At 43.0% G+C, this 20,300-nt stretch overlaps 2 long non-coding RNA genes across 6 annotated transcripts in view; one reads left to right on the top strand and one right to left on the bottom strand.

The window, feature by feature from the left end:
* The window catches only part of LOC310688334, a 35,873-nt gene that overhangs the window by 3,273 nt on the left and 12,300 nt on the right, over window positions 1-20,300 (bottom strand). Inside the window, exon 4 of one of the 3 annotated variants that reach the window (XR_014516858.1) lies at window positions 4,617-4,700. This is a non-coding gene — a long non-coding RNA (uncharacterized lncRNA). Of the gene's footprint in view, window positions 1-4,616; window positions 4,701-16,124; window positions 16,630-20,019; window positions 20,293-20,300 lie in introns of those variants that run through there. The other 2 variants (XR_014516859.1, XR_014516860.1) reach the window with 2 other exon arrangements.
* On the top strand, window positions 7,114-14,820 carry LOC310688330. 3 transcript variants are annotated; one of them, XR_014516852.1, is made up of 4 exons: window positions 7,114-7,229; window positions 8,998-9,138; window positions 12,106-12,188; window positions 14,678-14,820. It is a non-coding gene; the product is annotated as an uncharacterized lncRNA (long non-coding RNA). The 3 variants fall into 3 exon arrangements; XR_014516853.1 differs by lacking the exon at window positions 7,114-7,229 and adding an exon at window positions 7,910-8,071; XR_014516854.1 differs by lacking the exon at window positions 7,114-7,229 and adding an exon at window positions 7,910-8,071 and having other exon boundaries at window positions 12,103-12,188.

Here is a 20,300-nt window from a genome sequence, read left to right as displayed (position 1 = left end):
AAGACACTCCTACCTGTAACCCTGGAGAGCCATTGTCCATCAGTATAGACAATGGTGAGCAAGATGAGCCAATGATCTGACTCCACATAAGGAATCTTCCTATGATCGGTGTTTTATTTGGCCTCAACAAAAGGGAGAAAAGCACACATCAGAAAACACTCTGGCTGCCACATTGTCCACCAGTTTGCTGCTCAAGGGCAGCCACACAGAGAGTGCACCGCAGTAGTCTATATGATAAGGCATGGCTAATAGTGGCCAGATCTGCCTTCTCCAAGAAGTGGTGTGGCAGGTATAATCGTCCAAGCTGGACAAAAGCATTCCTGGCCACACTTGGCCCTCCAGAACCAATGCTGAGTCCGAAAGCAGTGCCAAGCTATTAGTCTGGTTCCTCTCCAGAACAGGCTATACTCTCAATCCGAGTTTCGTTTGTCTGATGACCATCAGACTGTTTGTCTTATCTGAATCAAGCACCAGCTCATTAGGCTGCATCTGGTCTTTCATTCCACCCAGGCAAAAGTTCAGGACTTCCACAATTTTTATTTAGCATATACACTGCATGGACTGATGGCACTGATAACAGAGTTTAGGCTAAATCTTGATGCAAATATCCACACGCAAACACACAAACAAACACTGCTCCAGCCCAGTGCCTTTAAAATCATGTGCTCCAAAGACAGCACAAGCCTGCCGTAATTCACATTTGTTTTTTATTTATCCGCTTTCTGCCTGAAGGCTTCTGTAGGACCCAATGATGTATAACTATGAGCTGCATGAGTATATTTTATTCAGATCCATCGTTCAACAAGAGGAGAAAAGGCGTGACAGACCAAAAAAATGTAGCGCTGTTAACAAGAGCTTCTTCTAACTTTCAAAACACGCCATGGCAGGCATCCCTTCACTTTCTGGGCAAATAGCACATGGTACCGTGAGACATTAGGTTTTTAAAAGTGAAGTTAAACTGATAAATTAGACCTCATTTATTGAACAGCAGTTACAGCCAATTGCCCAGGGAGTCGTTTGACACCTCTGAAGACCCTGCTAACTTAATTGGTGATAGTTTGGGGGCTGAAGGAAACATTTAAGCCCATAGCAGCAGGACACCGTGCAGCATGAAAATGGAGAAGACAAGCATTCGTGCTGACAAGGGGAGTCATATATAGATTTTTGTGTCCATTGTTTTCGCTTATTTGTGTGTGTGCTTTACTCAGTCAATCAAATATAATTGACACCACTGGGTTCTGTTGTTTTGTGGATGACAGGAGCTAATGCAAGGCGAAAAAGCTGGAACTAAACTTCCCCCTGAAAGGCTGCGGAAAGGTTTTTCCGCCGGGCCTGTGACATTTTTTGCTCAATTGTATTAATTGATGTAGTGACAAGGCAGTTGGAAAGATGATGGATACTGATCACTACACCCTTTTTTATATAAAAAATATAAGGCTGGGGGATGATAGCTCAGGATTAACATAAACTCTGGTTATGTGCAAGTATGGGAAACGTATTCAGGGAGAACCGAGGCCAAGGAAGAATGAAGACAGAATTTTGAAACACATATCTGAGGAAGTAAGGCCCACAGAGTTGCATAGAGCTTTTACTCCCCTGTAAGTGACCGCAGGATTGCAATGTAAAACAGCACTCCCAGACACATGGGAGTCCCGCTAAATTCAAAGGTTGGAATCAGAGGAAGAATGGTGGGAGCCACCCCCACCCCCTGATCCTGAATCTTCCCAGGAGCAGGAGGACAGTATAGATTTGGAACAGTGGTTTGCAGAGGAGCATAGCTCAGAAGGCAGAAGCTGGGAAATACTGGGTGGGGAACAGCTGTGCAAGCCTTTGGGAGGCAGAGATGCAAGAGGCCATCAGAAGAGGGAGGGAAGGAAAGAGGGACAGAGGCCAGTGTTGCCCACAGCACCCCTGACCATCATTCAAGGTGCCCCAGGGTGCTACAGCACACTGGTTGAAAGCCACTGCTCTACAGGATCCAGCCTATGAATACTAACTCATGAATAAACAGATTTAAGACTTTACTACACACTACTGAAGGTAGACTCTAGAAAATGTATTAGTGGTGATCTTGACCTCTGTTCTTCCTCTTTCAACTCTTCCCCTAACATTATCCACCCATTGCTTCCTTGGCATATTTCAATGAACACTTAGTTGGTGGCTGAATTATATCCAATGATATATCTCTGCCTCATTTATAGAAGACTGAAGGACCATAAAACTTGAAGGGCCTTCTATTGGGGCGCTGGATATGGGTGAGCAAATGAGGAAGGGGTATAGAGAGTGCAAGCACAACTCTGGTCAGGAAGAAGAAGAGCTTTATGGTAGTCCCAGGTGTCCTAATATGAAGGATGGACTGAATTAAGTGAGGTCTTGCTACTTTGGGAGCTGTCCTGTGAATCAGCCTTCAGGTGAATCAGGCAATTTTGGTCACTCACTGAATTGACGATGTCAAGCAAAAATGATAGGAAAAAGACATTCCTTGGACTTGTTCAAAGGAAGGAAGGAAGGAAAATGGTGTCCTGTGATAAAAGAATTCCCAGAACAATCATGCAATGCAAGGATGAAGAAGCTTGGCCTTCCAGATGTTGCTGCATTTCCTGTTTTGTTTTCATTTTGTGTGTTCACAAGGGCATTTCCAAATCGCTTTTTGGTCCTTAAAAAGGGCTCCAAAATGTTTTACAATGCTCAGAAACAGGTGGGAAGCCTGTGACCCTCTAGATGTTCCCAGACTGCCAGTCACATCATCCCTCATTACTGCCAATGTCGACTTGGACTGATGGGAGCTGGAGTCCAAGAACATCTGGAAGGCCAGAGGGCTTCCATCCCTATTCTAATGTGTTAACTTAGCAAGAATAACAGAGAAAAATATGGTGCATATGTGCCCCACAGTTGTGGGACTCTGTGCCTCTGGGGACCCTGCAGGACACATCCATTGTGATGTGTATGAGAACTCTGAAGATCAAACATTCCTATTTAACCAGGCCTCTGGTTGATTTGATAGACATCCTATGCCCTTTTAAAGTGTAGTGGGGTTTGGGGGGGGGGTTATAGGGTTGTTACTTTTATTTTGATTATATATTCTGTGGTTTTATATTTTGATTTTGTTCTGTGAACCACCCTGTGACCTCCAGGTATAGCACGGTATATAAATTCAATAAATAATAACAATCTCTTTTCTGTAGCTTTTAGTGGGTAGTGAGTGCATAGTGAGGATTTTATGCTGTAGGTCCTTGGATTTGAAAAGCTGCCCTGCTCTTCTATTCATTGGATTAATTTACGGAATGTGTTGCTTTTTCTTATTTTATATATTGCAATGTTTGTAAAACAATGGATGCCTCTCTGTGAACAATATTTCTCAAAAAGCAGGGTATAAATTAATAAATAATAATAAATTTTAAAACATTAGTTAAGTTGTGCTGTTACATTTTTAGTGGTCGTTTCCATGATATTGGCAAGTGATTAACTGCACATTCATGGTGATCCTTCATCTCACCTGACCACAGCTACACTGAACCAAAATTTTATGATCCCTTAACGAGTGGAACCACTAAAAATGAGGTAAAATAATATTACCATCCTTACGAACATTACAGGTTCTGATCCCTTGAAAACTGGAAAACAGAAACTATACCTAACGTAAGTGACTGGCAGGTCAAAATGATTAACTATGCTGAGCTAGATAGATTAACAGGCAGAATACGAGACCAAGACGACCAGAAATTTCAAAAAAATTGGAGTAAATTTTGGAAATATATTGGAACAGATATATAGGAGGAACTGGCGGTATTAGAAAAACTTTATCAGCTAATAATTATAAACTTTAATAAACTAATTACGCAACCCGGGATTTATTTGATACTTACCAAAAGGGTGAAGGGAAGTCAAAGGCTAAGTAGAGCCTAATGTTTATATTATTTTTTTTGTATGATTGTACGCTTACTTTTTGTATAGCATGAAAATAGGATGAATAATTTATGTTAAAATGTTTATTTCTGTATTTGTTTGTCCTTTTTTTCTTTTATAAATTCTGAATAAAAATTTACTTGCAAAAAAAAAAGAAAATCGGAAGACCTCTCCCCTTTTCCTTATGTTTTATTTTCTAACTAAACACTAACTTCATTTTAGAATGAACATTTGTTATGATTTCTTTTATATGGGTAATGGAGAATGTAATGTGGAAAAAAATGTGTTTTAATGGCTGGTTAGGTTTATATTAAGAATTAGATTGGTGCATCTGATATCTTATGGAGCTTTTATTACATTAGTCAAGTTATCCCAGAGTGTATATTCAAAAGTAGTAACTTGAAAATATCCCACAAGGGTATTAATACAAATAATCTGGTGTCACATTCGCCCCACACGTGGAATGTGTTATCTCATTTGTGATTGATTATCTACTATTAACACAATACAGTCTGCAGAGTTAGCTCCACTGGAACCCTCTGAGAGTAATTCACAAACTTGATACTTGCCTAACAAAATCTTATTAGGTATGATGCTGGAGTCCTAATCATGAGTCGTTTTATGCTATAATAAACGCAAAGCCTGTAAAACACTTTGTACTGTGTAAAGTATTATAAAAACAAGAACAACCTAGAAGTAGCTTACAATACCTTATACTGAATCCATCTTCATCGTCCAGTTACAGGCAAAAGACTTTTCCAGTAGCTGCACCCAGCTTCTGTAACGCCCTCTTTCTGGATGTCAAAGAGATAAACAATTACAATATGACTTTTTTATAGACATGTGAAGAGAGACCTATTTTGGCAAGCATTTGACGTTTTGTTGTTCTCCCTTATATTTTGTTGGAAGCTTCTCAGAGCTGCCCAGGGTGTAAACTTCCCTAACCACCCCACAGCTGGGCTGCTTCTTTTTGTCTCTGTTGCAAAAATTCGTCTGGTTGAGGGGGGTAGTAAAATATGCTTTGAGGGGCGGTCTGGTGGGTTATCCTCCCCTAGCTTACTGCATTCAACACTTTAGAGCATTCTATGGGAGGGAATTGCTTTAATTTTTATCTTGCTTGCCTCCCTTCAACACGTTCAAGGCAGATAACAAGGCTTCTGGCAATGATTGGTCCAGCTGCCCTAGAATTAAGCATGTGAAAATATTCGTTGGAGCGCAGGGTTCCTTCATGTTGTCGGGGGGAGATGGCATCCCATTACATCTTAGCTGCCTCTACAAAGAATCACAAGGACCTGTCTCACTCGGCAGGGACCCCAGACTTGGGGGAAGCACTTTGTTGGAAGCACCCATCTCTTGACAGGCCAGGTGAGGGTAACCAGTAGTAACCTGCAGGCAGCTTTGGGCCCATCAAAAGTTGGAGAAGCTTTTTCTATCATTCCCTTTGCATGTGTCTAGTAGAAAAGCTTTGTTGGGCAGTTCCTACTGGTTTTACATTAGAGATCTTGAAGCTAGCACTGCCTTCCTCAGTCCAGATATTTTAGACCAGGGATCAGCAACCTTTTTCAGCCGGGGGCCGGTCCACCATCCCTCAGACCATGTGGTGGGCCAGACTATATTTTGGGGGGAAATATGAACGAATTCCTATGCCCCACAAATAACCCAGAGATGCATTTTAAATAAAAGGACACATTCTACTCATGTAAAAACACTCTGGTTCCTGGACCGTCCACGGGTCGGATTTAGAAGGTGATTGGGCCACATCTGGCCCATGGGCCTTAGGTTGTCTACCCCTGTTTTAGACCACAGTTCCCTTCATTCTCCACCAGCATCACCAATGATCAGTGATGATGGGTGTTGTAGCCCAAAATATCTCTAGAATACCAGGTTGGGGAAGCTCAGCTAGCCTAAAGTCCTCTAATACAGGCTTCCTCAACCTCGGCCCTCCAGATATTTTGGGACTACAACTCCCATCATCCCCAGCTAACAGGACCAGTGGTCAGGGCTGATGGGAATTGTAGTCTCAGAACATCTGAAGGGCCAAGTTTGGCAGTGAAATTGTTTCCTCCCCATTGCGTTTCACAGCTCTCCCTCCCAGCTGTTCACATCAGCACGGCTTCCATTAGTTTCTGTTTGTGTGTACACTCGGAGCCATTGACAGGGAGGAATGTCTTTGCCAAGGTGCACATGTTGGCTGAAGACAAACTAGGAATGGCTCCAAGACTCTGATTGTTGTGAAGCTGGTTTGAGAAACGAAGCATCAGACAGCAGCATCTTATAATAAAGTACCAGGTGCATATGCATTTTGGATTATGTCCTGCAAATATGGATTAGAGACCAGCACTGGAAAAATGTGGCAAATGCACAATAAGTGGGAATGTGAACACAGCTCAAGGAAGGGAAATGTATCTGTTTTCCTTCAAATACCCATATTTGTGCACATGATGACACAATTTCCTTCTGCACACAGGCGATCTTTGTATAGAAGAAATATCATAAGTGCCTTCATTCCCACACATCCCCATTGGTGAATGGAAAGGAGCACAACTTGCAGAACAAAGCACCTTTTGAGGTCATTTAGTGCACAGGTCAGCTGGCTTCATAAATATTACGGGCACGCCAGTGTTCACGTGATCCGCTGCAACAGCTCTTGACACTTTGCCTTCTCAGATCAAGCTTGATTGTGATTACATGTTTGTGTGAGACTGACAGCACACTCCCGGGTTCTCTTGGGGCCAGTGGTTTTACTTTGCATAGTAATAGATGGACAAAACGAGCTCCGAACACAGAGTCTGATGCTGTGGTTATCTAGGCTTAGGAAGGGATATAGCCATACAATTGCTTCTTTAACCACTCTATTGAACTGAAGTGGGTGTTTTGTGGCTGGGTTTTGGTCACTGTCCGAAGGGACTCAAATAAACAACCTTAGCCAAGGGATTGGGGATGGGGGTGGGGGAAGCCCTGCAGATGAGAAGCTTGTCCAGGCCTCTAGTGGATTCGTTCTTACACCAGAGCATCATTTATGTCTATGTTCTTCCATCTACCTTGTTTGCAGTAAATAGCTGCCCATTATGTCAGGTCAGGCAAGCAACTGTGGCGTCACAGCTCAGCAACCGTGATCAGCTTGCCAAGCATGGAGGTGAGGGCCTCTGGGGAGCAGCCGTGTGTCAAGCTCTTGTCTGTCAAGGTTCTAAGCGACAGTTTATCTTGAGGGTTTAAAACATCCCTTGCAAACCTTTCCCTCCTCCCCTCTCCTTGTTGACAATCCACTTGAAACAAGACAGATGTTGGGCCAGTTTTCTTTACGGTTGCTCTAATTCCACAAGGTGCAATACACAAAATACAATTCTGCCCTTCTTTAAAGGTTGAAATCAAGTCGAAGACAACTCTCTCTTTCTCTCTCCCCACACCACCTCACCCCAAACTCTGATGCTGTCAATTTACCATCCTTATGTACAAGTCTTAAAGGAAAGCCTGACCGGGATGGATTTTTTTAGCAAAGTGATAATGAAATAAGGCTTGCCTCCAATTGTGTGCTGCTTTCGTACCGTCTGATAATTCGCAACCCACTTTTGCACATCCAAGACTGATAGGAAGGGGCAGAATATATTGCACAGAGGCAGGTTGTGGGCTATGTCTTTTCTCTTAGAAATTATACATCACCTTCCATTGACTCTCACTAAGCAATCTATGCCACAGTCTTTAAGAAAAGAATCATGACTGAAGTAATGTCTTTCACATACAGTCATACCTCGGTTGCCGAACGCCTTGGAACTCGTACGTTTAGGCTCCCAAACTATCAAAAACCGGAACTGGGTGTTCCGGTTTTCAAATGATTTTCGGACACTGAATGTTGGACATTTTCCAACAGGTTGCAAACCAATCGAAAGCTGCAACTTGGTTTCCAAACAGTTCCGGAATTCGAACAGACTCCCAGAACGCATTCTGTTCAAGAACCAAGGTACAACTGTATTTGCTATGACACATATGATGTCTTACGGTGAGAGGAGGCCCAGCAGGGCCCACCACACCCTCTGAAAGGCCTGGCAGGGGCCCAATGGGGCCCTCCCGGCTGGGGAATATTGAGGGGGCCTGGTCCCCTCAGTGAAAAATGGGGGGGGGGCTTGGCCCCCACAGCCCCACATAGGCGGTGCACCTGTTGGTCATTGTAAGATTACTTTCAGTTACAGTGGTACCTCGGGTTACAAACACTTCGGGTTACAGACTCTGCCCAACCCAGAAGTGGTAATTAAGGTTAAGAACTTTACCTCAGGATGAGAACAGAAACTGTGCAACAGCAGCGCAGCAACAGCGGGAGGCTCCATTAGCTAAAGTGGTACCTCAGGTTAAGAACGGTTTCAGGTCAAGAATGGACTCCTCGAACGAATTAAGTTCATAACCAGAGGTACCACTGTACTTCAAGTCTGGTGTTGCAGCAAGTGTGCAGAGACTTGTTGAAGTTTCGGGCCTGGAACAAGTGGCAGGTGGGACCAAAGATAAAAGTGAGGGGAGCACTCCTCTCTCTTATTCCCCTCCCCTTTGCACACACTCACGCACATCCACCCAGACACAGGCGCACCGTTTGCACACATCAATTCATCCTGCTATCCTGCAGCCCACAAATTTTAGAATTCACAGGTTGCGGCACAAAGATGATTACCTTTGGTACTTTGCCGCCGCTGTCCTAGTTGTTACATGCTAGTCTGTGTACTTATTAGCCCTTCCTTTAGGATTCCAAGCCCATATCCATTTTGGAGACAGAGTTATAACAAGGGAGCACTTCAGTCCATAAAAAACAGCAGTAAGAAAGAAAAAAGGAAATTTATCACAATGAAATCCTTTCATTACCTTTCGAAGGAACCATAAAAGATGGATGTGGATATAAGACTGAACCGGCTCATAGCCACTTAAAGAAATTTCCACCCAGTAATTAGGAAATGCCATTATATCTAAACCAATTGACTAATAATAATAATAATAATTTTTTTAAAAAAAATCATTCTTTGCTCTGGTAAAATGCGTTGACCTAATGGATATTCCTCAAAGGTAAGTCAAAGTGTTATGTGATGTTCTTTTATTGATTGTTGATTCTAGGTTTGCCTCTGGGAACAAGAACAGCAAAGAAATGTTCTGAAAGAAAAAAAGAGTGACCTTTTCTGCAGAGGCATTTTAAACCTGTGTGATGCTCATGTAGCCAACCAAGAATATAATAAAGGAAAAAAAGATAGTGTAACTGTAAGTAAACCAGGGAGACATGGGTATTTGTGAAGTAATTTTTACAGGAAGAATGTAGAATTGGTACGCTACTTGGTAGCAATAATGAAGAAACACTTTCCTCATGCAAAGCAATAGTCTTTCATTTTCAGTTAACTTTATGTACATTTTCAATTTTTTTACAGCCACTGGTAGCAGGTGCATTAATCTGTGGAAAATGTCTTGTAATGGCAGGAACATAAAAACATTATCCACTCTTTAATGATTGTAGTGGTGATGATAAGACTTACCCCCACTCCCCTTTGTTTTACTTAGAAGTATAAATTTCAATCAAAAATTATTATGGCTTTTCCACTTATGTGTTTTACACAAAACTCTACCTTCTCATTCCCTGAAACAAAGAGATATTTATACCCTACTTTTCTTCTGTCATGCAACCCAAGGCACTGTACGTGTGGTGCCCAAATTGTCTAATTGACTTTTAGTCTACAAGCACTTTTATAATGTGCAGGGAATATGTTCTGTACTATTTTCCAACAGGTTTCTAAATTATCTTTTAAATATATCTATGGCCCTGAAATTGGAAATGTTGAATAAAACATATTTTTACAGCTTAAAAAGGTATCTTGGTTAATAAAAGGAGAAAAGGGAAAGAAAAGGTATCAATTTTATGCAATAATAGTAATCTTTCCATAATTTTAGGAAGGGTTTGTAACAGTGTACAAATGAAACATGTGGACTGAGCCCTCACCTAGCTGCTTCTTGTAAATTTATTTGCTCCTTTCCCTAAGCCATCACATATTGAGCAGGCAGGATTTATTTGTAACTTTAAAGAGACTCAAACAACGCATCTTTAATCTTTAATATGGTATATTAAAACCACCCTTATATTCTATAGAGAATGCCCTTATATTGCAAAGAGAATGCAGTACATGTAGCTGACATTTTCTTAAATGTTGCAACCTTACATAGACATTAATACTTATTATTCTTATTTAAATTTTAATAATAATAATCCTACGTAACATGGCAAAATTTAAGAGCATTTCAGTTACATGCACTGCATTCTCTTTGGAATGGACCTGCAATTAAATCCTAGGACTTGACATAACCGCAAGAGCGTAAGCAGATGCAACCAAGACAAAGGTGCAAATAAATGACCAAAGCAAGTTCTTGTTCATCTTTTAATTGTGACCACTACCTTGTTCAGCACTAAGGGCAGGGCTGAGAAAACCATGGTCTTTCCAGAGGTTGTTGGCCTACAACTGCCAAGATTGACCTTGCTTGCCGGAGCTGAAATCCAACAATATATTTATGGCCATACCCTGCTTAGGCTAACAGGGCTGTCATATTATACTGCTGTAGCAGCTGCTGCCCTTCCCTTTTATTTCAGTGGTAGTTGTGCCCTCCAGCTTGAAAAGCCTGTTGTTTAAACTAGATGTACAATATGTTTCTGTTACTCTAGGAACGACCCTACTGTTATAACAGGTAGAGCTCAGCTCTATAACAAAAACAACGGGACTGGTAAGGACAATGAAACATGCACTCTACCTCTTGAAAGATAAGCACAGTTTAGTGCTGCTTTATGGCTTAAAAAAAGAAAGGAAAGGAAAGAGCCATGTAACTAATGTTTGTGTCCATCTCCTGCCTGATAACATCTCTGCTATGTGGGCTTCTGATTGAACAAGATCAGAGCATTTTTCAGAGTCACATTTTACTTTGCCTTACAACAAAATGCTGATAAAATCGAGTCTGGTTAGATTACAAGAGATCACAATTTTTAAAAGTCGAGGTACATATTAATACAATAAATCTAGTACCTGCAATATCAAATAACAGGCTGGATAAAATCTTATTCCCTTTTTATTTGGTTGCAAAAATTGCAGGACAATTTTCAGAAGTTTGTTCATCTCTATTGCTGTAGATACAGCTACTGAACGTGTGTGGAATAAAATTAACAGAAAAGAAATGTTCCTTTCTAGAAACATTTCTGTCATGATGGAGGGTCTTAAATGCAATATGAGTCACTTTGACTTACGATGAACCTGAAATTGTCCTGAAATTTTCAGGTAGCTCAAGTAGATATATACATTTAGGAACAAATGATATCTTTGGGGCACAAAAAATATCTTTGGCTCATAGCTAAAATTAAGTGCTTACACATGGATAACTTGAAAAAAAAATCACTTTTGTTGTACAGGTACAGATCTAATATATATTTGATGGTGATCTGTTTGTACCACATCACTTTCAAAGCAATGTGCATTTAGATGAAAATCAAAGTGCATTTTCTATTGAAAGTGATATACTCATCACATATAACTTGGGCCAGTTCTGGGGTGGACAGAGAACATGCACCTATTGGCATGCACCTACAAGACTAAATCCTCCACCTGCCCTGAGTTGGCAATCGACTTTTTATTTTGTTCTGTGTATATTGCAATGTTCTTTTGTTGCTATGACTGATGGTTGACGCAAATAAAGATTCATTCATTCATTCCCTGTGTCAGGGAACTGCCATCAGAGGGAAGAGGAGAGGAAAGTCGCTCCAGTGATGCAGGGGAGGGAACTAGCAAGGAGAGAGAGAGAGCTTCCACGGGGGAAAGAAATCCAGGGGACACCAGGGAGAAAGGGGAAGCTGAGAGTAAGGCGGAGGGGAGGCTCAGAGACTCTTCCAGTGAAATCAGCGGAGAGAGCACAGGACCTCCGCTTGGCACGCCCACGCTGCGCAGAAGGCTTCCACGCAGAGAATCTAGGAGGAGACTTGGAGTCAAGCAACTTTTATGTTGGAAGAAATTTAGGTCCCGCCCACTGACAGATTCTGCCAGTGACTAAGACAGTCGCGTTTCAAGGGCTGTCAAACCAGGGAAAGTTTTAGCTATACGGCTAGCTTGGAGCAGTTTGCAGTTTACGCACAAGCAACCCCAATTCCCATTACACCCTGCTCCAACCGAAAATACTGTCTGCTGTCACCATCTTATCTAGCAGGCCTGTGGAACATGCAAGCAAGTGGTTCTAAGAGGCAGCCAAGCCCAGGAACTCAGGGTTATTTTACATTGGCACATCAGAAGGTACTTTATATAATTTTATCCTCTTTAACATGCTTAATATATTCTGCTATTTTCTTACACTTCAAATCCCCTCTTGTGGTCTTCACATATGGGAAATAACTTATAAAATAGACTAGAAAGGGTTTCCAGTCTTCTTTAAAGAATTCTAAATTTGAGCCTCTTATCAGCGTCAGATTTGCCATCTCTGCAAATAAGTTCTACTGTGAAGAGTACATAGCATAACTTGTACTAAAAAGATGTGGTTATCAGCTGGTTCATATGATGCAAAATCCTTAGTGGGGCAGCCCTGTGGACACACAGAGGAAACGACATATGAACTGGCATTGCATCAGAGGTGGTGACAGCCACTTTCTTAATTTAGGTTTTACCCATCACACAGTGGTGGCTGGTGCCCATTGAAACAGGCAGGGCGAAAGGCAGATAGAGCAACGGGAATTGGAGACAGAGCCAATGACGGGCAGAGCCAACTAATTTCAGTTTTGTCCCCATCCTCCTCCCTGCTGAGTTCTGCAACAGTGAGACTAAGGAGGAGGAAACTGACAGCTAGGTGCACCCCCTTTGTTGTTGTTGTTTATTCATTTAGTCGTGTCTGACTCTTCATGACCCCATGGACCAGAGCACACCAGGCACTCCTGTCTTCCACTGCCTCCCACAGCTTGGTCAAACTCATGTCCGTAGCTTCTAGAACACTGTCCAACCATCTCGTCCTCTGTCGTCCCCTTCTCCTTGTGCCCGCCATCTTTCCCAACATCAGGGTCTTTTCCAAGCAGTCTTCTCTTCTCATGAGGTGGTCAAAGTATTGGAGCCTCAGCTTAAGGATCTGTCCTTCCAGTGAGCACTCAGGGCTGATTTCCTTCAGAATGGATAGGTTTAATCTTCTTGCAGTCCATGGGACTCTCAAGAGTCTCCTCCAGCACCACAATTCGAAAGCATCAATTCTTCGGCGATCAGCCTTCTTTATGGTCCAGCTCTCACTTCCATACATCACTACTGGGAAAACCATAGCTTTAACTATACGGACCTTTGTTGGCAAGGTGATGTCTCTCCTTTTCAAGTTTCTCCCAAGAAACAGACACCATGACAAGGCAGTGATCCATGAAGGAGGTGCACCCCCCTAGGGTGGTTGTAATAGGCAAGAAGGGGAAGCTGACTCAGAGCAGAAAAAGTTTGGTGAGGCAGTGCCTCATCTGTCCTAATAGATCCACTATTAACTCCACTGCCACCCAAAATGCTTAAAGCTGGTGTAGTACAGGCCCCTTTGATAGGAAACAGGCTAGCATTGGATACAGAAGACCCAATATTCATCCTGCTCTGCCCCCAGAATGCCTCTTTTTCTGACTTTACAGTCTCCAAGATTGGCAGGATTCTGGTCAGTTGTAACCTGACAGAAGCTCACATCTTGGGTGGTGGTGTAGTGATCTCAGGCAGGCAAGCAATACTCGATAAGAATTAATGACCGTCTGGCAGTTTTATGGTACATTTATTTACAGAGTACATACAGCACACGGTTTCCAGCCTGCCGCTCTTGAAAATGAGTTGGTCAGTCTGAGTCTCCATCCCAGTCACAGCAGAAAGGACACCAAAGCCCCGCCTTTCCCCTCTTGCCCTTCTGTTGCATTCTGACCTTTTCAGCTCTTTAAGAATGGGGGCTAGGAGGGTGGAAATTATCCCCATTCTCAAAGGAAGAACTCTCTGGTGGTTGCCTAGCAACCCTCTCACTGTTGTCTATCTCTCCCCCTTCTTGTAAGCTGTCTGTTCTAGCTAAGTCAGGGAACTCTTTGTGAAGGAGGGTCAAGCCTAATTCCTCCTGCTCTGTCTCTCTCTGTCTATCTTCTGAGTCCAACTCTTCCCCTGTGGTCGATTCAGCCATATCCCTGACAGGTGGAGCCCTCTCTGTTGGTTTTAAAACAAGATTGGACAAATTCATGGCTATATGAAATCTCCATGAATACCAGCCACTGAAGAACAAAGGCATGATGGCCTCCTTGTGGACTAGAATGTTGACCTTATCCAGCAAAACTCTCCTTATGTTCACATGACTGTGATGCCAACATCACAGCTGCCCCTCTCATGCAGAGCACCACCAAGAAGCAGCGCCTGTCACCAGCTCATATGCTTGCACCATTATCTTCATGGCTGCATCCAGGGGACCGATATTTTTAGACCGTATGAGCCAGCCCTGTGTGCAGCCTGTTTGCAATATGAGAATCTCTTCAGGACTCCGTGAAATGCAAGAGATAGGTAGGAATGATGCAAATAGTTGTGTATCTCTAAAGATCCCATGAGTGGAAAATCCCATTTGCACATATTCTGCAAACAACAACTGAAGAAATAACTCCTGCCCCATAAGATATAATGAGAAGTAACTATTGCATATATTGTAGTTTGCGACTGTTCTCGAGGTACGCTTAATGCAAACCAAGCTATGTTCATTTGCTTTGCAAATGTTCCTGCTGAGGTTCATATTTAAAAATTTCATTTTATTACAGATATTAACAATGATGCCACAAAGAGTAAACATTCTGCTATTGCATCCTGATTGCCAAGAGAAAGAAAGTAGAACAATTTCATTCCTCCTGAGCCGGTGTATACTGATTGATTCAAATAAAGGGCCCTTTGGGGAAAACAAGAACATTCTCAACTAATTACAGTTTTGCATATTTTGTTAATTTGTGAAATTCAGGATACACCCTACTGGCTTATAGATATTGTTTTGACAAACCAAAGATTATGCTGATGAGCACACTGTTGCAGAAGACAAAGTAAACATACCTATTAAAAACGTCTGGTGTTACAAATATAAAGATATGTTATCTGGAAATTGTAGAGCTAAACGATTCAAAATTTGCTAATAACCTAGATTCCAGTGTAATAGCATTGCACTTGTCAAGTCCGGATGTTAAAGTATTTCTGTTCTCGAGTAGCTTAAATCCCATCCATGCCTATATTTCTGTACTTCATTTGTATGTAAAATTCAGTGAGATTTGATATGCAAAGCCCAGTTCCCTTTCCTGCCTCAACTGCTGCCTATTATTGGTATAGAACAAAGTCAATGGAAAGTTAACTAGCTACATAAGGAATCCATGACTCCCCTGAAGATGAAAGTAACAAGCATAGTGTAAATCTATTTCCTGTTCATAATAGCAATCATTCACTTCACTTCCTATAACATATACAAGTATAATTAATAACACAAAGCCCTTAGAAAATCAGACTCGGGGGGAGGGGGGATTCAGAACTAATGCAAACATTCTAATGGTCATTTCAAAGCATCCCTTAGCCAACGAGAGTCGCTATCTGTTGTCATCAGAACATGGCCGCTGTTTATGAAGGCCTCATTCTGTGATCCTAGCTAGTATGCATGATAATCTAGAATAGTTCCTGGATTTGGGCATGCAGGGAGATAATCAGCACCATTACTTTTCCTGGTGAGTCTTAAGATTAAATTTAACTTTATGTTTTAATATGTAAAGCAGTGCTGCTGGTGGGGCTGATGGGAGTCGTAGTTCAAAACATCTAGAGGACACCAGGTGGGTGAGGGCTGATGTAAAGACGTAACCCCCTTGGCAACAGAACACATCCTTGAATTTCCACTGAAAGCAATGGGACTTATTTTGTACCTCTTCATGTTAATCTTTCATTCATCCCTCACAATACAGTGCATTCAGTGCATTTCCCTGTTACATTGCTAACAGCAAACAGTCCATGTGTGTGTTTTTAAATAGTGGATTTAGCGTGCCAGGGCTACTGTGATTTACTTTGATCTACTTTAATTTCCAGTATGTGCTGGAAATATGTGCTCGTAAAATATGGACAATCTTTTCGATCATGATATGGGTCTCTAATTTCCAAGATTCTCCGCGTATCGCTAGAGAAGGCAGATGCACCCCCATCCCCAAAAACTTAATGTGATGTTAACATTTCTGAAGTACAGTGGTACCTCGGGTTACATACGCTTCAGGTTACAGACTCCGCTAACCCAGAAATAGTAACTCGTGTTAAGAACTTTGCTTCAGGGTGAGAACAGAAATCGTGCTCTGGTGGCGCGACGGCAGCAGGAGCCCCATTAGCTAAAGTGGTGCTTCAGGTTAAGAACAGTTTCAGGTTAAGAACGGACCTCTGGAACGAATTAAGTACTTAACCTGAGGTACCACTGTATCTAGAAATGATTTCGAACCTTATTGTGCTGGAAAGCAAAGGCAAACTCTTGTCCTCACGCATTTTCTTTCCCTACTGCGAATGCTCGTACTTCTCCATAAGCTACCTGACTTCTGTATAATGCACCTAATTAATGATATTGACAACAGTGAATTTTGAAACCAAAATGAATGATTAGCAAGCCTTCCCTGGGTTGTCTCTCAGAAAGATAGAACTTCCTCCAGGCCCAAAGGAAAACGATAACTCTTGCCATGTCGCTCTTTTCGGGAATGTAATTCATGATCTGCTTGGAAAGATTAACACACCGCATGGATGAAACAGCTTTTTCTTTTTGTCTTGATTCCTGATCTGAGGCTGTTTTAAGTTAACTATCAATGCAGTTAATAAGTACAGGGGCAGCCGCTGAGCAGAGGACATGAACAGCCTAGCAGTCAGAGGAGGATGATTTAACAGAAAATGGACAGGTACAGATCATGTTTTGCAAAGCATTCTATATGGAGCCTCTGCCATGGCATGGACTCGGTGGCCATCAGTCTCTGTAATAGGTTGCATCCAACTAAGTTACCTTCAGAATAGACCCATTTAAATTAATGGACCTAGCTTAGTCATGTCCATTAATTTCACTGAGTCTGCTCCAAGTATGGCTAACATTAGTGCAACCCATCACCTGCCACTTCACATTGTCTGTTCATTACATTGGTAATGCCAGGATTGGCAGAGTAGATATAAATAATCAGCATGAATGAATAAGGTGGTACTCGCTGAATTATATGTTTTAGCCCCATTCTCAGCAATCTCATTACAGTCAACTCGCAATGGGGCATTAGGGTAGTGCTACTGCGTTCCTGCTCGGGTCTCCATGTGTTTGCATCTGTGTAGACCAGGGGTCAGCAAGGCTTACCTTGCCATGGGCTGGATTGCGGGCACGCGTGACTGCGTACACCCATGATTTCCTGCGTTGGTGTCTGTGCAGACATGTTTTCTGGCATCTGCGTCTGCACAGACACGTTTTCCGGCACCACGGAAGCAAGTCCCCGCACCGCGCTGTGCTGGTTTAGCGCAGAGTGCGGGGATTCGCCAAGCAGGCGGCTCGGTTTGGGGGCGGCTCGGGGGCTGGTAAAATGACCCCGTGGGTCACTTGTGGCCCATGGGCCTTAGGTTGCCGACCCCTGGTGTAGACACTGTGCATGTGAAATGCCTCCCCCTGTGACAGGGACTGGCAGGGTTCCAAAGAATGTGTGGAGGAAGCAGGGGACCAGGAGAGTGACCCAGAAGAGGGAGCCAGTGATTTATGGGGTGTCACACCACCCCCAAGGCAGGAGCCAGGGAGGTAGGTAACAAAAAAAAAGGTAAAGGACCCCTGGACAGTTAAGTCCAGTCAAAGGCGACTATGGGGTTGCGGCACTCATCTCACTTCAGGCCGAGGGAGCCAGCGTTTGTCCACAGACAGCTTTCTGGGTCATGTGGCCAGCATGACTAAACCGCTTCTGGCGCAACGGGACACCGTGATGGAAACCAGAGTGCATGGAAATGCCGTTTACCTTCCTATTTATCTACTCACACTGGTATGCTTTCGAACTGCTAGATTGGCAGGAGTTGGGACAGAGCAACGGGAGCTCACCCCGTCTCACGGATTTGAACTGCCGACCTTCCGATCAGCAAGCCCAAGAGGCTCAGTGGTTTAGACCACAGCACCACTCGCTCCAGGACAGGAGGGAGAGTCAGGGCAGTCCAAGGAAGGTGAGCAGAATATGGCGGAAGGTGAAGGGGCAGGTCAGGTGAGGGACAGGTCAGTAGATTCCATACCTTCCCCCAGACTACTGTCTCCTAGAATCAGGAGGGGCTATGGAAGCTACTGTGTTTCTATTGCCATAATGTGTTAATTATCAGACATGTGCCTTCCTTATCTGGGATGGGCCACAACACCCTGCTTTTTATGAGTAAAGATCAGACTTTTGTTCTTTGACGTGTAGAGGTTACAGCAAACATTCCGAAATCAGGGCAGGATGGGCACAGAATGGGCAAATGTGATCCTGTTCTGCACTTATTGTACCCAGTTGGTATGCTCACATGTAATCATCTCACTGCATCTCTGCTCCTTTGGGACTGGAACAGGGTTATGGCCAAAAGCATATGGGAATGTTCAAGAGAGGACTGGCATCGAACATACATAGTGCTGGCAACACCAACATGCATAGCACTGCTGCTTCATTATGTCTCAGTTACTGCCAACAAACCACAATAAGCCCTGGTTTGTGGTTGGCTTATGAACGTTGGTTTGTTTCAGCAATGGCCTGGTGCTTTGTGCAAACCTAGCATCCTTCCTTAACCATGGTTTGTTTGGCCACAGTCACCCCAGATCCTTGTTAAGCTACAAAGGCCACAAGGCAGTAACAGCTGCACAGATCCAGCTCAAGACATTTTGCTGCCTTGGGTAATGGGCAAGATGGCGCCCTCCCTTAAGGCACACACAGAAGCCAATTGGATTGGTGGTTGAATCTTGCTCCTGTGCTGGTGAAAACATTGTCTCTTCCACTGCCTTTGAAGGCAGTGGGCTAGGTTAGCGGGGTACAGAGTAGGTCACATGGCACTTGCAGCTCTGGCCATTCCTCGCAACCTCAGCATTTGCTGCCTGAGGCAGCTGCCTCCCTCTGCCTCATCATAAGGCTGGTCCTGTAGCTGGAAAACAAGCAAAGCTTTCTCAAAATAAGGTACAAGCTGTGCATAATATGCACATAATGTGGGCCAGTACACTGTCTTTGAAAATGTTAGGAATACGGAAAGCAAGAACGGTGTCTTGCAAAGAGTGGCCTTAGGCAGACTGGAACTAGCACTGGTCCCTAGGAACCAGCCTGCTCTGTCAGTGTCCCAGGTCTCACAATATTCTCTCTTTCAAAGCTTCTGTCCTGCGAACTGTCAGCGAGAGGATTCTGAGCTCGATGCGCCGTCGCTTCTGTGTTCTTATTAATCTCAGCGCAGTAATGAAAAACGTCCGAGGCTCATTCTCATTCATGGTGGGCAGCTGTACAACAATTTGTTTCACAACCAAAAGTTGACAGAACAAATCCAAAACAACTCTGTGTACATGTTTACATGAGAGGCTATTGGCATCGACAGAGCATTTGAAGGTGTGCTGGAAGTCCCTTATGCTTTTTGTAACATTTTCAAATTCATTGCTGTCTTCAGGATGACAGGAAATTCAGGTCTGCCTCCCTCCTGGGAGATCTTTATTCACAGACAAGTCAAAAACCCTTGACAAAAGGCAACCAAGGGAACTTGTTGACCTTTTAGCTGCCTGTCTAACATCAGTGCAAGTATTGCTCTCTGATAAAATGAGAAATTCAATTTAAGGGGAAATTTAGCAGGCATTTGAGTAGGCTCTCATATTATTTTGCTTCTCTGCCTGTCTTTCAAAACAGAAAATAAATGTAAATAAATAGGACTGTGTGTCATCCATTCTCAGCCCTGGAGAGCAAAACAAGCAGAGCTACACTGAGTGGTAATTCCTTTGCTACAACTTCCCACACCTATTTATCTTCTATTCCATCCCACTCCTGGCTACCATTTTGTTTAAACAAGTTGCACGTTCTTTTCTCACCAACATTACTTCTTTAATTTGTGTTAATGGGTTACAGCGGATTACAAAAACCACAAATTTAACCTGCAGAACATATTGTGGTGAAGGTACGTTTATTGCAGACCATTTCCTCATGCATACATAGTAAGTTACACACCTTGAATGCATTCTAGCCCATTTGTTTTCAGGCTCTCTAGCTCGAGAGAACCTTTTCCAAATCATCTGTCAAAGAAGTCCTACATGACTGCAAATAAGAAATCTATGCATTGCAGAAGTTTCTAGAGAATGTTTGTGCTGGGTGTTGTTCTCCTCATGAACTGGGAGTCACATTTAGGTCACATACAGGACTGGCCCCAAATATTTTGCTTCCTGAGGCA

This window comes from Podarcis liolepis (genome assembly GCF_965112155.1).
Source record: "Podarcis liolepis genome assembly, chromosome: 11".
In the NCBI taxonomy this organism is placed as follows: domain Eukaryota; kingdom Metazoa; phylum Chordata; class Lepidosauria; order Squamata; family Lacertidae; genus Podarcis; species Podarcis liolepis.
This window is presented reverse-complemented; position numbering and strand designations above follow the sequence as displayed.